The sequence below is a fragment of the Sus scrofa genome, chromosome 14, assembly GCF_054392235.1.
Source record: "Sus scrofa isolate SSC_HxYL_T2T_F1_AM1 chromosome 14, Sscrofa_HxYL_maternal_Yorkshire_Landrace_v2.0, whole genome shotgun sequence".
Classification (NCBI taxonomy): Eukaryota; Metazoa; Chordata; class Mammalia; order Artiodactyla; family Suidae; genus Sus; species Sus scrofa.
In genome coordinates, this window is record NC_139396.1 from 131,658,079 (window position 1) to 131,671,713 (window position 13,635).

The 13,635-nt window shown below is 53.2% G+C and overlaps 1 long non-coding RNA gene across 2 annotated transcripts; it reads left to right on the forward strand.

Moving 5' to 3' along the window:
* The first annotated feature begins 7,491 nt into the window (after positions 1-7,491).
* Positions 7,492-12,751, forward strand: LOC100521688 (MARVEL domain-containing protein 1). 2 transcript variants are annotated; one of them, XR_002338495.2, is made up of 3 exons: positions 7,492-9,754; positions 11,551-11,755; positions 12,171-12,751. It is a non-coding gene; the product is annotated as an MARVEL domain-containing protein 1 (long non-coding RNA). The 2 variants fall into 2 exon arrangements; XR_002338496.2 differs by lacking the exon at positions 11,551-11,755.
* Positions 12,752-13,635: the final 884 nt, after the last annotated feature.

Below are 13,635 nucleotides of genomic sequence, written 5' to 3' on the forward strand. Positions count from 1 at the left end.
CTTGCTGCCTCCTGGACCGAAGTCCCAGATAATTCAATGCCTGGAGTTGGAAATCAAACAACCGAATTCCATTGTCCACTAGCTGTGTGGCATTGGACTAGTCACATAGCCTTCCTATACCTTGTTTCCTCATTTTCAAGCAGCGGTGGTTTAACAGGCCCTACCTCACAGGGCTGTTGTGGGAAATAAATGAGAGAAGGGCAGAAAGTCCCTGGCATTAGCACGCAGTAAGTGCTCTGCAGATGATTCCTGCTGGGCCACTTCCACATTCCTCCGAGGCTGATGGGCAGAGGGGTGGGATTGACAGCCCATTCTGACTTGGGTGTCCATCCTCCCTTCCTCCAGGAACGTGGTCCCCTGGGGTCTGCACGCCCCCATCACAGGCCCCAACAGGAGGCAGCCTCTCAGGTGTGGCTTCCGGGCCCCCTCCCTTGGCCACCCACAGTTACTTAGCCTTGCCAGCCAGCATCCTGAGTGGCTTCACTCAAAGATGGGCCTCAGGGGGTGCCTGTGGCTCTGGGTCTGGTCCTGCCCAGCCTACTCTGGGGAGTGAGGGCTGAGCTTTGCCAGAGTGAAATGCCTTCACTTCTTGCACAGACCTGGCCGTGGCCCCCTCACCTCTGCATCTGCCCAAAGGAGCCCAGAGTTCGGGCTGCCTCATTGTCTCCAGCAGAGAGGCCCAGGTACTCCTTGGGAGCTGGATTCACAAGTTCAAGAGCCCCCCAGAGTCCCAGCTAGTTCCACCCAGAGAGGAACCCCACCACCACCCCAGGCGCCCCTGTCCCCACAGGCAGGTGGGAGCCATGTTGGGCACAAGCCAGGGGGCTGTGTCCCTTGGCCCACAGGTGAGAGTGCGTGTGCTGGCCTGCCTCCTATAGAGCCCCCTGCCCTGCAGCCGCAGGGAGCTTCCTGACCCAGTGGCATCACAGAGTGGACAGTGACTGGATTGTGACTCAGGAGACCTAAGTTCTAAACTGGGCACGCATATCATCAACCAGCTGTGTGACCTAAGGCAAGTCACTCACCCTCTCTGGGCCACCATTACCTCCTCCGTAAGATGAGAAGCCTGGAGCAAATGATCTTTAAGGCCTCTTCCAGCTCAGGCATGTTCTTGTAGCCTAATCCAGGTACATAGTAGGTGTTCAGGAAATGTTATCTAGTAATTTAACTGTAAGATTCAGGGCAGGATTCTCCAGGTCCCCACACTCATCACTTTCATACTATGCTTTTTTTGTGTGTTTGTTTGTTCGTTTGTTTGTTTTTTAGGGCTGCACCTGCGGCATATGGATGTTCCCAGGCTAGGGGTTGAATTGGAGCTGCAGCTGCCAACTACACCACAGGCATGGCAACACAGAATCTGAGCCTCATTGGCGACCTACACCACAGCTCATGGCAATACTGGATCCTTAACCCACTGAGTGAGGCCAGGGATCGAACCCGTGTCTTCATGGATACTAGTTGGGTTCATTACCACTGAGCCACAACGGGAACTCCTTACTCTGCATTTTGCCTCTGCTGTTAACTGAGTTGTGTCAAGTGCCAGCTTAGGGCTTGGGACATAACTGGTGTTGAGCTGGGTCTGTATGCAGTCTGTTTATAGTGGTCCAGAGACTGGAGACAGAACAGAATCTGACAGTGAACAGTAATGGCTGATGGTGGGATCTCAGGGTGGGCCACACATTTCTTCTTATTACACGTCCCCTCCTGCTCTGGGCATATTGAATGTCATCGCATTGGGCTCAGAGTATCTGTTGACGTCCCTGCTTGTTCCCTAAACAACGTAGCCCTGCTTTTGCTCACACTGTTCCTTCTGCCTAGCACGCTTGTCAGGGGCTGGGATTTACCCCAATTTTTAAGCTAATAAGCTAGCTCACTGTTGTTTCGTAAGTGCTGGCAGAAGACGCAGAATTCCTGAGTTGGAGACAAAGGGTCGACCATTACTGTTGCCCAGCAAGCAGCATTAGCTTCGCTGTTACACATCCTTCCCTTTGTCTCAAGTTTCACGGGGCACCACAGGGGGACCCAGGGGGATGTTATACATGCAGGGAGGTTGCATCACAGCTGAGGAGCCCTGAGCTTGGAAAACCCACTGCTGTCCCCTCCTACCTCATTGCTTTTATTGCAAGCAATAAGCAAGCCTTTTAAAGTTGCTGGCTGCAAACACAACACCGAGAAATGAGTGAGGGAGAGTGGTCATGGCCTCGCATTCTTGGCAATCCCCAGTGATAACATCCAGGGATGCTCAGGACCCGTGATGGATGGCCTTATCCAAGACACTTATCCCCCACCTCTGCTGGTCAAAATTCTATCCATCCTCAAATGTTTATGCACTTTGTTTTCAAAGTGTTCCCCAGTCCTCCCATCACACATACTCTTTCCTTCCCTTTTGTATTTTTCTCTTTTTGTGTCCACGGCTGTCCCTCCCCCACCAGCAGAGTGCAAACACTTTGAGGGCAGGAGCTGGTCCTCTTCATTCCTCTATTCCACACCCAGATCGTTTGCATGCAGCAAGTGCTTAGACCGTATTTGTTGAGTTGGAGGTATCAAGATCTTTGTGCATGGTTATGCATTTTCAGAGTCTGAGGAACTGCCTTTTGGAATGTCTTTAAGATTCCAGAGGCTAAAAATATCTCCCCAAAGCTGCCAAGAGCCCTTCCTTGTAAGGAGCAGGATTTGCCTTATGGAGCCAAAAGTTTGTGTCCACCAGGTGGCGCTCTACCCCCAATGCTCCAGATGCCAGATGCCTTTTTTAGAAGTGAGAAGGATTCTCTTGTCTGCCTCTAAATGTTTGTGGGCTTAGGTCTTTCACTTACAGGGACAGTTTGTGCGGCACAATTCCCTGTCACCAGTCCGGCACCCAGATTCGGCACCCAGCTGCCCATCCTAGCCTCGGCCCCACTCGTAGGGTGTCCTGAAGACATGAGGCTCTCACTCCAGGGGTTGCTAAGTGATGCTGTGGGAAAACCCCCAAAACTGAGATTGGAAGACCTAGGTCTGAGCTTCCACAATGACACTTAGTAGCTGTGTTTCTTTGGGCAAATCATGTAAACTTTCTGGGTCCCTGAGAGAGTAGCTGAGAATAAAATATGAGAAAGTATATAAAAGCCTTTGAATGTGGACCTGGAGTCAGTCATACCTGGGCTCCTGTTTAAACTGTCATGCATCAGGTCTGTGACCATGGTCCACTTTCTGTTTTTTTTTTTTTTTTTTAATGGCTGCACCCGTGGCATATGGAGATTCCCAGGCCAGGGGTCAAATTGGAGCTGTAGCCCCTAGCCTGCACCGCAGCCACAGCAACACAAGATCCAGGCCATATCGTGACCTACAACACAGCTCACGGCAACACCGGATCCTTAACCCACTGAGCAAGGCCAGGGATCGAACCTGTGTCCTTATGGATGCCAGTCAGATTCGTTTCCACTGAGCCACGACGGGAACTCCTATGGTCCACTTCCTTAACCCTCTAAGCCTTGGTTTCCCCATCAGTGAATCAGAGTTAATAACTTTTATTTTAAGGAGTTGATGTAAGGATTAGGTAGAACAATGCAGTGCTCATGGTAGGGCCTAGTGTATAGTAAGCATTTGGTTCCTAACAATCCCATATACATTATGTATCTCTAGCCCCTCAAATGGTGCCCAGCATAGGTGCTTCATATCTATTTGTTGAATGAAAGGATTTCACAGATGAAGAAACTGAGGCAAAAAGGGGTTACACATGTACACACACATGCTCACACACGCACCAGGTCCCAGCACTAGGGAGTGGTGAAGCAGTGAGAAATAGCCAGGCAGCTGCCTCCAGGGCCTGTGCCCTCAGCTGCTATGCTATGCCGTCTTATAAAAATGTAGATGGGGAGTTCCTGTCGTGGTGCAGTGGTTAACGAATCCGACTAGGAACCATGAGGTTGTGGGTTCGATCCCTGCCCTGGCTCAGTGGGTTAACAATCCGGCGTTGCCGTGAGCTGTGGTGTAGGTTGCAGATGAGGCGCTCCCGCGTTGCTGTGGCTCTGGCGTAGGCTGGTGGCTGCAGCTCCGATTCGACCCCTAGCCTGGGAACCTCCATATGCTGCAGGAGCGGCCCAAAGAAATAGCAAAAAAAAAAAAAAAAAAAAAAAATGTAGATGGTATACAGCACCTGCGGGGAGCCAAGAAAATACAGGGACTCAAAAAAAAGGACCTTGCCTGATGGCAGAAAAACCTGAAGGCAGGTTCCTAACCAAGAAAGGGAGCTCACCTGAATGGTACAAGCTGAAGGTGGGCTTCTGGTCAGGATAAGAAGCCCGCCTGCACGGTACAAGCCGAGGGCAGGCCTCAGGTTACACAGCTCTCATTTTGATGTTTATGGGGAAGAATTGGGGCTTTCCTGGGAAAGCAATTTCCATGTTTGCACTGGAGAACATGGATTGTTTCTTGGGTGACCTAGTCTTTCCTGCTGTTTTATTTGTTACTCAGTTTTCCTCAGTCTTTCCTGATTATTTACTTATTATTTTTATTTTCCATTCTTATTTTCCTGTGGTGATTTGTGATTTAACAAAGTTACAACAATAATATAATAAGAATTTCATCCTGAAGGACTTTCCCCTATTTAAATCCAACCTAGTTAAAACATAGTGTTTATCTATTAACTAGTTATATAGTAAACTCTAGAGTTAGGATTTTAATGAGGTCCGTAGAAGTTAGCCATATCTTATCCAAAAAACCTAGCTGTGAGTTTTGTCTTTGATTTTAAAAGCTTTTTAGTGATAGCTAGTTTAATTAAGTTGGTTTATACTTACTTACACTGTCTCCCTGCCATAACGCTTTGAAGATAAGCATCAGTCTACAAACAGAGTTTGTGAATGCCAAATTCTTGTGTTTTATGGCCTCTTCAGAGTACTCACTAAGTTTAAAGATAGAGATCTTAAAACAGGATGCATAGCTGCTATACCATGTAATAGTTAACCAATGTACTTTTAACACTGTGATGTAATCTGTAGTGAAAAACTGTCTATATAATCAACCACTATTGCCAATAAAATTTGAGCAGTCCAGCACCCTGAAAGAAGGGACAAAGAGGCTGTCTCCGTATGTACATTCGCCGACGCCATGTCCCTCTCCGATAGGGATGTACACTCCCTGGCCGCCGGAGCTGGCCTCCGGCAACAAGCACCATTTGTTCATTTAAGATACGCATTTCTCAGAGTTCCCGTCATGGTGCAGTGGAAACAAATCCAACTAGGAACCATGAGGTTGCGGGTTCAATCCCTGGCCTCGCTCAGTGGGTTAAGGATCCGGCATTGCCATGAGCTGTGGTGTAGGTCGCAGAGGTGGCTCGGATCCCTCGTTGCTGTGGCTCTGGCATAGGCCGGCACCAACAGCTCAAATTGGACTCCTAGCCTGGGAACCTCCACATGCCGCGGGTGTAGCCCTAAAAAGACAAAAGAAAAAAAAAGATACGCATTTCTCGGAGTTCCTGCTGTGGTGCAGTGGGTTAATCATCCAGCTTGTCTCTGGTGTTGCTGGTTTGATCCCTGGCCTGGTGCAGTGGGTTAAGGATCCCTGGCCTGTTGCAGTGGGTTAAGGAACCTGTAGCATAGGTTGCAGCTACAGCTGGGATTCAGTCCCTGGCCTGGAACTTCCTTACAGGTGTGGGTGAAAGGAAAAAAACCAAAACACACATTTCTCAGGTACCTGTGGGTGGGCTGAGCTGGCCGTGAAAGGCATTGATTGGCTCCCTGAGAAGCCACATAGCTTTTCTCCCCCAAAGGGAGCCAGGAGCCAGTGGCCTCATTCCATGCCCAGGAGACGAGGGACTAGCTCTGCATGTAGGATAAGCTGGGGTCTGATGCATGCAGGGATCCTCTCACTTCCATGCTATTCCTGCAGCCACCCAGTCATCCACTCCATAGACATTTACCGAGTCTCCTATGTGCCAGGCACGGGCAAAGATGCTAAGAGGTGATGACCAATGGTTGCCATGTAGCTGACTCAGAATTCCAGCAGAGGGATCCTCCAGAGTTGGAGGGGGGTGCCTAGAAGAGGCAGCAATGGGCAGCCGGGGAGGCTAACCCAAAGGGAGGAGCATTTAAAACGGGCATTGAAGAATACATAGGAGTTTGCCAGCCAAGTGGGGTCTGGGAAGGAAGCACATTCTGAGCCTCTTTGGGAAACTTAAGAGTCTGGTGGGGTTGGCATGCTGGGTGTGAGCATGAATAACAAAAGGAAGTGGAAGAAACTGGAAGTCAGTGGGGGCCAGGTTGCAAAACACACCCAGAGAAGAAAGAAATAGTAGGGGAACCCGTGTATATACAACGAGGTCAGTGTTTCGGAAAGATGCCTCAGAGCCCAAGGGTTGGATTGGAAGGGGAGGGAAGAAACCAGTGGTTTTAACCTCTCTAGGTCTCGTTGTCCTCCCCCGTAAGATGAGGAAAATAATTGTATATATCTCCTGGGTTGTAGAGGCTTATATGAGAATTCCTGCCAAGCACAGTCATAATAATAATGTAAAGCATTTCTAGGCTCCATTATAGGCCGTTTTGCCTCGTAGTTAAGTTCATGGGCTTTGCTGTCTCTTAGACCTGGGCTTATGTCTTGGTCATGCTGGGAAGCCTCTTTTTTTCCTTCAGGCTGCACCTGTGGCATATGGAATTTTCTAGGCTAGGGGTGCAATTGGAGCTGCAGCTGCTGGCCTACATCCACAGCAGCTGGAATCTGAACCCCATCTGCGACCTACAACACAGCTCACTGCAAAGCCAGATCCTTAACCCACGGAGCGAGGCCAGGGATGGAACTCACATCCTCATGGATACTAGTCAGATTCATTACCATTGAGCCACAACAGGAACTCCGGGGAAGCCTAGTTTTAATATACTCCATGGCTAGGAAGTTCAGAAAAGAGGTTGGATTGATGGACAGGACTTTCCTTTGTGGTGAGGGAGGGGCAGTGGGGCCTCAAAAGGGAGATGGCCCTTTTCTCTGACAGAGGAGCTGGCATGGCTGAGTCAAAGTCTGAGCCCCACTTCGGACAGAAGTTTGAGGCGGGCACTAGCAGGAGAGGATATTCCGAGTGTTCAGGTGAGAAGAGATGTGGGCTCAGGCAAGCACTGCTTTCCTCCAGCGCCCCGGCAGGGCCAGGAGGCACCAGTGAGCCCCAGGGCAGGAGACAGTGGGGAAAAAAAGGGCTTAAGGCTGGGGGGCCTCTCCTAGCTCCAGAAGACTGCTCTCCGCCCTGAGGCTGGACCGGAGCCAGGGAGGCAGAGCCGGCAGCGTGGGCAGATGTGGCGACCTTGGCCCAGTCGGACCGAGCGGAAGGCCCTCGGCCGTCTGGGGCTGCGGGTGCCCTCCGCCCTGCCCCGCGGAGGAAGGAATCCGAGATGGGAGTTTGGCGCCAACGGGAAAGGGGGGCACCAGGGTGGGGACGAGGCCCAAAGAGAGAAGGCAGGAAGCCGGGAGGAGCGAGTGGGGGTGGAGACGGAGGAGGGGAAGGGAGAGGGCGGGCAGGAGGAGTGGAGAGAGAGAGAGAGAGGAGAGCTGCGGGGAGGAAGGGTGGGGAGAAGGGCAGAGGAAGAGAGGAGGACTCGGAGGGGAGCGAGGAGGCCGGGCGGGCGCAGGGGCACGTCGGCCGGGCTGCCCCCGCGAGCCAGACGTCGCCATTCCGCTGCTCGGGGCGCCGCCGCCGCCGCCACCGCGCCCGGGGGCCATGCTTCCACCGCCCCCGCGCCAGCCGCCGCCCCAGGCGCGCACGGCCCGCGGCGCGGTGAGCCTGCAGCGGGCCTTCCTGCGCGGCCCGCTGGGCGTGCTGCGGCTGCTGCAGCTGCTGGCCGGCGCCGCCTTCTGGATCACCATCGCCACGAGCAGGTACCAGGGCCCGGTGCATTTCGCGCTCTTCGTGTCGGTGCTCTTCTGGCTGCTGACCCTGGGCCTCTACTTCCTCACGCTGCTGGGCAAGCACGAGCTGGTGCCTGTGCTCGGCTCGCGCTGGCTGGTGGTCAACGTGGCGCACGACCTGCTGGCGGCCGCGCTCTACGGAGCCGCGACGGGCATCATGATCAGCCAGACGCAGAGCCACAGTTACTGCAACCTCAAGGATTACCAGATGTCCTGCGCCTACCACGCCTTCCTGGCGGCCGCGGTCTGCGGCGGCCTCTGCCTCGGCCTCTACCTGCTCTCGGCGCTCTACGGCTGCTGCCGCCACTACCAAGGCGAGCAGGAGGTGGCTTGAGGCCGCCGCGCCGCGGGGCGGTGGACCCGTCCTTCCCGCCGCCGCCGCCCCGCGCCCGTGCGCCCCGGCACCCTCCCCTCGCCCCTCATTCCCGCCGCCGCCCGCGTCCCAGCGCCCTGATCGCAGATCCCGCCCGACGGCAGCGCCGCCGCCCAGAATCCGTGTCAGCTACGCGGGATTTGTTGTCTCCCGGGACGGGGGCAGGGCTGCATCCGAGGGGCTGACGCACACACTCAGATGGGCCGCCCCGAGGCGAAGACTCGCGGTTCCTTTTCCCCTTCCCGGCCGAGAGCTAGACGTGGACAGAAGCCGCGTAGATCCGGGGGTGGCTCCCAAATTGGAACCAGTCTACTGGCGGCGCCACGGTCCCCTCCCTCCCGCCCCGCGTTCAGAAGAGCACCCCCTTGCTTTGGCCTCTCTTCCAACCTCGCGTGCTGAAAAAGTTAGGCATGCCGCCGCAGGCGGAGCGGGGGACGAGCCTCCACTTGTCCCGGGATGAGCGACGGGTGTGGTTTTAGCTTGGGCTCGTGCGGGCATCCTGCGCAGTCCTTCCAGGCCCATCCCTCTGTGCTTTGAGGTCTTGGGGTGAGGCCCGTCTGCAAAGGTGAGGATGGATAGGAAGGGCCTCGAGGGATGTATTCTTGCACCTTTGGAGGCTTCTTTCTCCTTTGCCTGTTCTGCCTTTGTCCTCGGGGTTCACGGAGGCCAGGTCCTAATGCCCACTGGCATTTCTGGCCTCATCTTCCCGGCCTTCCTCTCACAGGCTTCCGCTCCATCCCCACTTGCCAATCTTTTTCCTTTAGGAATCTCACACCACCGTCTATGAATGTTAGGCGAGCCCCACCCCTTCTTTTTATAGATGGAGACTCAGAGATTGCTCTTGGGAGCTGCCAGAAAAAAAAGATTAGAAGCCCGTCTTTGGACTCCTAGTCTAGCACTGTTTACTTTAAAGCAGTGGCTGTTGCCAGGAATCCGGGTTTGGGAGCTACCCTCTAATAGAGATTTTCAAGGCCAAAAGGGTTTGTCAAGGTGCTTTCTCCTCCTCTGGGAGAGTCACAATGCTCATTAGCATAGCAAAGGCTCTGTGAAGTCCTGCTCTAAAAGAAGCCCAAGTAATTTAGTTTCCAGTGTTACTCACCTCTGGATCTGGACCAGGACCAGTTTTTCCCACTTTAAGGTTCCAAGCAGCTCTGTTTTGTCTGGGCTCTCCTTTGACACCAAGGGGCCCAACCCTTTGGCTGCGGTCTGTTTGAAGATGGGGGGGCACTCCTTTTCCCCAGGGAGTTCCCTTAGCAGAGGGAGCCCCACAACCCCTCTGTGAAAGAGAAGATAGCTGCTCTCCAGACCAGTGAGAGCCTAGGAACTGTGGATTTGAACCTTTCTTTACATTATCTGGGAAATGAAGCCAAAGTTCTCCAGATGGTGTTCCAGTCAAAAGGAACATCACCTGTAAGAGATGCTAGCATTGACCATGAGCAGCTGGCAGGAGTGAGTCACATCAAAGAGAGAAGAAAACTCTGGATCTGGAGTGAACAGCTGGCCCAGCCTGATAAGGTAAGATGCACCTTGGCTTTCTAGAGGGATCATTGCCCTTTGACTTAAACAAACAAAAAACAACAACCAAAAAAACCAGGAGTTCCCATCATGGCACAGGGAAACGAATCCAACGTGGAACCATGAGGTTGGGGGTTCGATCCCCGGCCTCGCTCAGCAGGTTAAGGATCTGGTGTTGCCATGAGCTGTGGCGTAGGTTGCAGACGCGGCTCGGATCCCGTGTTGCTGTGGCTGTGGCTGTGGCTGTGGCTTAGGCTGGCAGCTGTAGCTCCGATTTCACCCCTAGCCTGGGAACCTCCACATGCCACGGGTTTGGCTCTAAAAAGCAAAAGCAAAAGCAAAAAAAAAAAAAAAAAAAAAAAAAAATTGGGGGGAGTTCCTGTCGTGGCTCAGTGGAAATGAACCCAACTAGTATCCATGGGGATGCAAGTTCGATCCCTGGCCTCGCTCAGTGGTTTAATGATCTGGGGTTGCCATGAGCTCTGGCGTAGGTCGCAGACGCGGCTCAGATCCCATGTGGCTGTGGCTGTGGCTGTGACCGGCAGCTGTAGCTCTGATGTGACCCCTAGCTTGGCAACCTCCCTATGACTCCATTCGGCCCTAAAAAGAAAAACAAAAAACAAAACAAAACAAAAACAGAGGCCCCTCCTTTTCTAACAGTTAAAGCGATTATATTCAGAGAGCAAGTTGGGGGTGGGGGGGACAGTAATAACCACAATGTCCAAAGAGACAATTCAACGTTTTTGCTAAATCCATCAAGGTCTGCTGTTTGAAAAAGCTCAGCACTCTCTGGATTCGAAACTAGACTAGAGGAGGCCAGCATGTGTTTTTATTTATTTTTATTTTTATTTTTTTGGTCTTTTTGCCTTTTCTAGGGCTGCTCCTGCAGCATATGGAGGTTCCCAGGCTAGGGGTCTAATCCAAGCTGTAGGCACCGGCCTATGCCAGAGCCACAGCAACTCGGGATCCAGGCTGTGTCTGCAACCTATACCACAGCTCACGGCGACGCCAGATCCTTAACCCACTGAGCAAGGCCAGGGATCAAACCTGCAACCTCCTGGATGCCAGTCAGATTCGTTAGCTGCTGAGCCACGAAGGGAACTCCGACATCATTATTTTTAGAAAAAAATGTAATCGTGGTAAAAATATTCATTACATAAAATTGACCATGGAAACTATCTTTTAAGTGTACAGTTGAATGGCATTAAATACATTCACATTGTTGTGCAACCATCGGCAGCATCCCTTTCCGAAACTTTCTCATCTCGCAGAACTGAAACTCTGTGCCTGGAGTTCCCGCCATGGCGCAGCGAAAACAATCCAATTAGGAACCATGAGGTTGCAGGTTCAATCCCTGGCCTTGCTCAGTGGGTTAAGGATCTGGCATTGCCGTGAACTGTGGTGTAGGTTGCAGATGCGGCTCGGATCTGACATTGCTGTGGCTGTGGCGTAGGCCAGTGGCTACAGCTCCGATTGGACCCCTAGCCTGGGAACCTCCATATTCTGTGGGTGCGGCCCTAGAAAGACAAAAAAGAAAAAGAAAGAAAGAAACTCTGTGGCCATGAAAATGGTGGTTATTTGTGTTGTTGTTGCTGATGTTTTCTGTCCTCTGGGAAATCCCAGAACACTGAGCCCTTCAGCATCTCAGTTAGGCTGGGGTCCTGCTGCCGTGCTGCAGGCAGGGTACCTGTTTCCTCAGGTCCCATCACTGGCGCCAGCCAGGGCCTGGGGGTGGGCTTTTCTGGGATACTCAGGGATGTCTTGGGAGCCCAGTGACTTTCATTCTTCTGTTGCAGATTTCCACGTGGCTAAGGCCATGGAGACTCCCAGAGCCCGGCATGCCGACCTCTCCCAGGGCCCGCTTCCCTGGGCCGGCAACACCATTCTGACCTGGGTCAGCAGAGGGCTTCATTGGCCATAGAGGGAGGAGGGGAGAGGGAACAGCCTTTGCCCAGCAGCTCCCTTTCTACAGCATCCAATGGAAGAGCCAGGATGGTGAAGGTTCGTTACGCCTTGGCGTGGAGAAATCCCCGTTCTGCTTGTGCTGTGACTTGGGCACAAGCTTCTGGAAAACTGGGACTGGGCCATGCGCCCCTGTGCCCTAAAGCATGGCTTTTGAACTCCAGCATGTGTTCCTTTTCTTTCTCTCTCTTTTTTGCCTTCTGAGGGCTGCACCTGCAGAATACGGAGGTTCCCAGGCTGGGGATCAAATTGGAGCTACAGCTGCCGGCCTACAGCAGAGCCACAGCAACGCGGGATCTGAGCCACGTCTGTGACCTACACCACAGCTCACAGCAACGCCAGATCCTCAACCCACTGAGCGGGGCCAGGGATTGAACCTGCATCCTCATGGGTGCCTGTCGGGTTCGTTGAGCGCTGAGCCACACGGGAACTCCGCTTTTCTCTTTTTTTTTAGGTCACCACTTAAGCTGCGTCCTCAGCTCGGATCCGGCTCCTTGAGGACCTCTTCCTCACCCCAGCCCATGGTGCTCTGTCTGCAGTCGAGACCTCACTCAGGAGCAGACGTCTCCTCGGCCTTCATGATACCTTATCCATCCGCACGTGCCTGAAACATTCCTGAGCCCACTGGCTCATCCAGATGTGCCTTCCTGCTTGGCCTCCAGCTGCTTCTCCACGTGTGAGAAGGACATGAAGACGGCCCCCACACCCACCCTCTCCTCCCCTCGGGGCCCTGTGCCATGAGAATGGCCACCTGAGCTGGCCCAGAAGTTTTGGATGTGGGAGGCAGCCTCCTTGGCCTCCCTCTGTGGACTCTAGGACCCAATCCAAGCGAGACTGCTGTGGGCTGCCTCCAGCCCAAACGCCTGGGACCAAGCATGGGCCCAGGAGAGGATTTCTGCAGTGTTCTACGATGGCCCAGAGAGAGGGTGAATGTGGGGTGGGGTGGGGGGTGGGGAGAGGGGACCAATGTGCCTTGTTCCGTCGTCTAGTGGTGATTACTAATGTGCCTTTCTGAATAAAGTTTGGTTTTTCTGATCCTGCTCTCTGTGTCTTCTCTCCTGCCCCCCCCGTAGTAACCCTCTGTGCCAGGTCTCCCAACCTGCAGTCCATCTTCTCATTTTCTTTCTTTCTTTCTTTTTTTTTTTCTTTTTTTGCTTTTTAGGGCGGCAAAGGTTCCCAGGTTAGGGGTCGAATTGGAGCTGCAGGTGCCGGCCACAGCCACAGCCACAGCAACGCAGGATCCAAGCCTCATCCGCAACCTACACCACAGTTCATGGCAACGCCAGATCCTTAACCCACTGTTCAAGGCCAGGGATTGAACCCACATTCTCATGGATACCAGTTGGGTTGTTATCACTGAGCCCCAACGGGAACTCCCTCCATCTTCTTGTTTTGCCGTACTTGTCTGCTTCCTCTCTGCCTCCTCGTCTTCTGGGATGGAAAGAAAAGTGAGGTCACAGATTTCCAGCACATCGAGGGCAGGACACAGGAACCAGTGGGAAGAAAAATCCCTGTGTCTGTGCCTGACTGAGGCTGGAGGGAATTCCAGAAGCTCCTAACTCGCTCTCAATGGGCCCTCTGTTTGAGAAGCTCCACAGCCTGATGGGCAGGCACAGAATGACTGAGGTCTTGGAGCCAGAAGGTCTTTTCTGGTCCAACCCCATCGTTTTACAGGAGGGAAAAGTGAACCCCAGGGTGGAGTGGCAACTTGCCTGTCACAGAGCAGGGCCGGGCCAGAGTGGGGTCTCCTGGAGCTCAGGCTCTGGTTCTTTCCTGCGTACGGACAACTGTGCCTGTCCTGGTCTTACCTCCTGGACACACCCGATCTGATTTCCCTTCCTCTGTTCCAGTCGTGCCCTGGAAAGGACTGGAGGGCAGTTAACAGACATCCTTGTGGGCTCCTCCCTCTGGTGATCTGG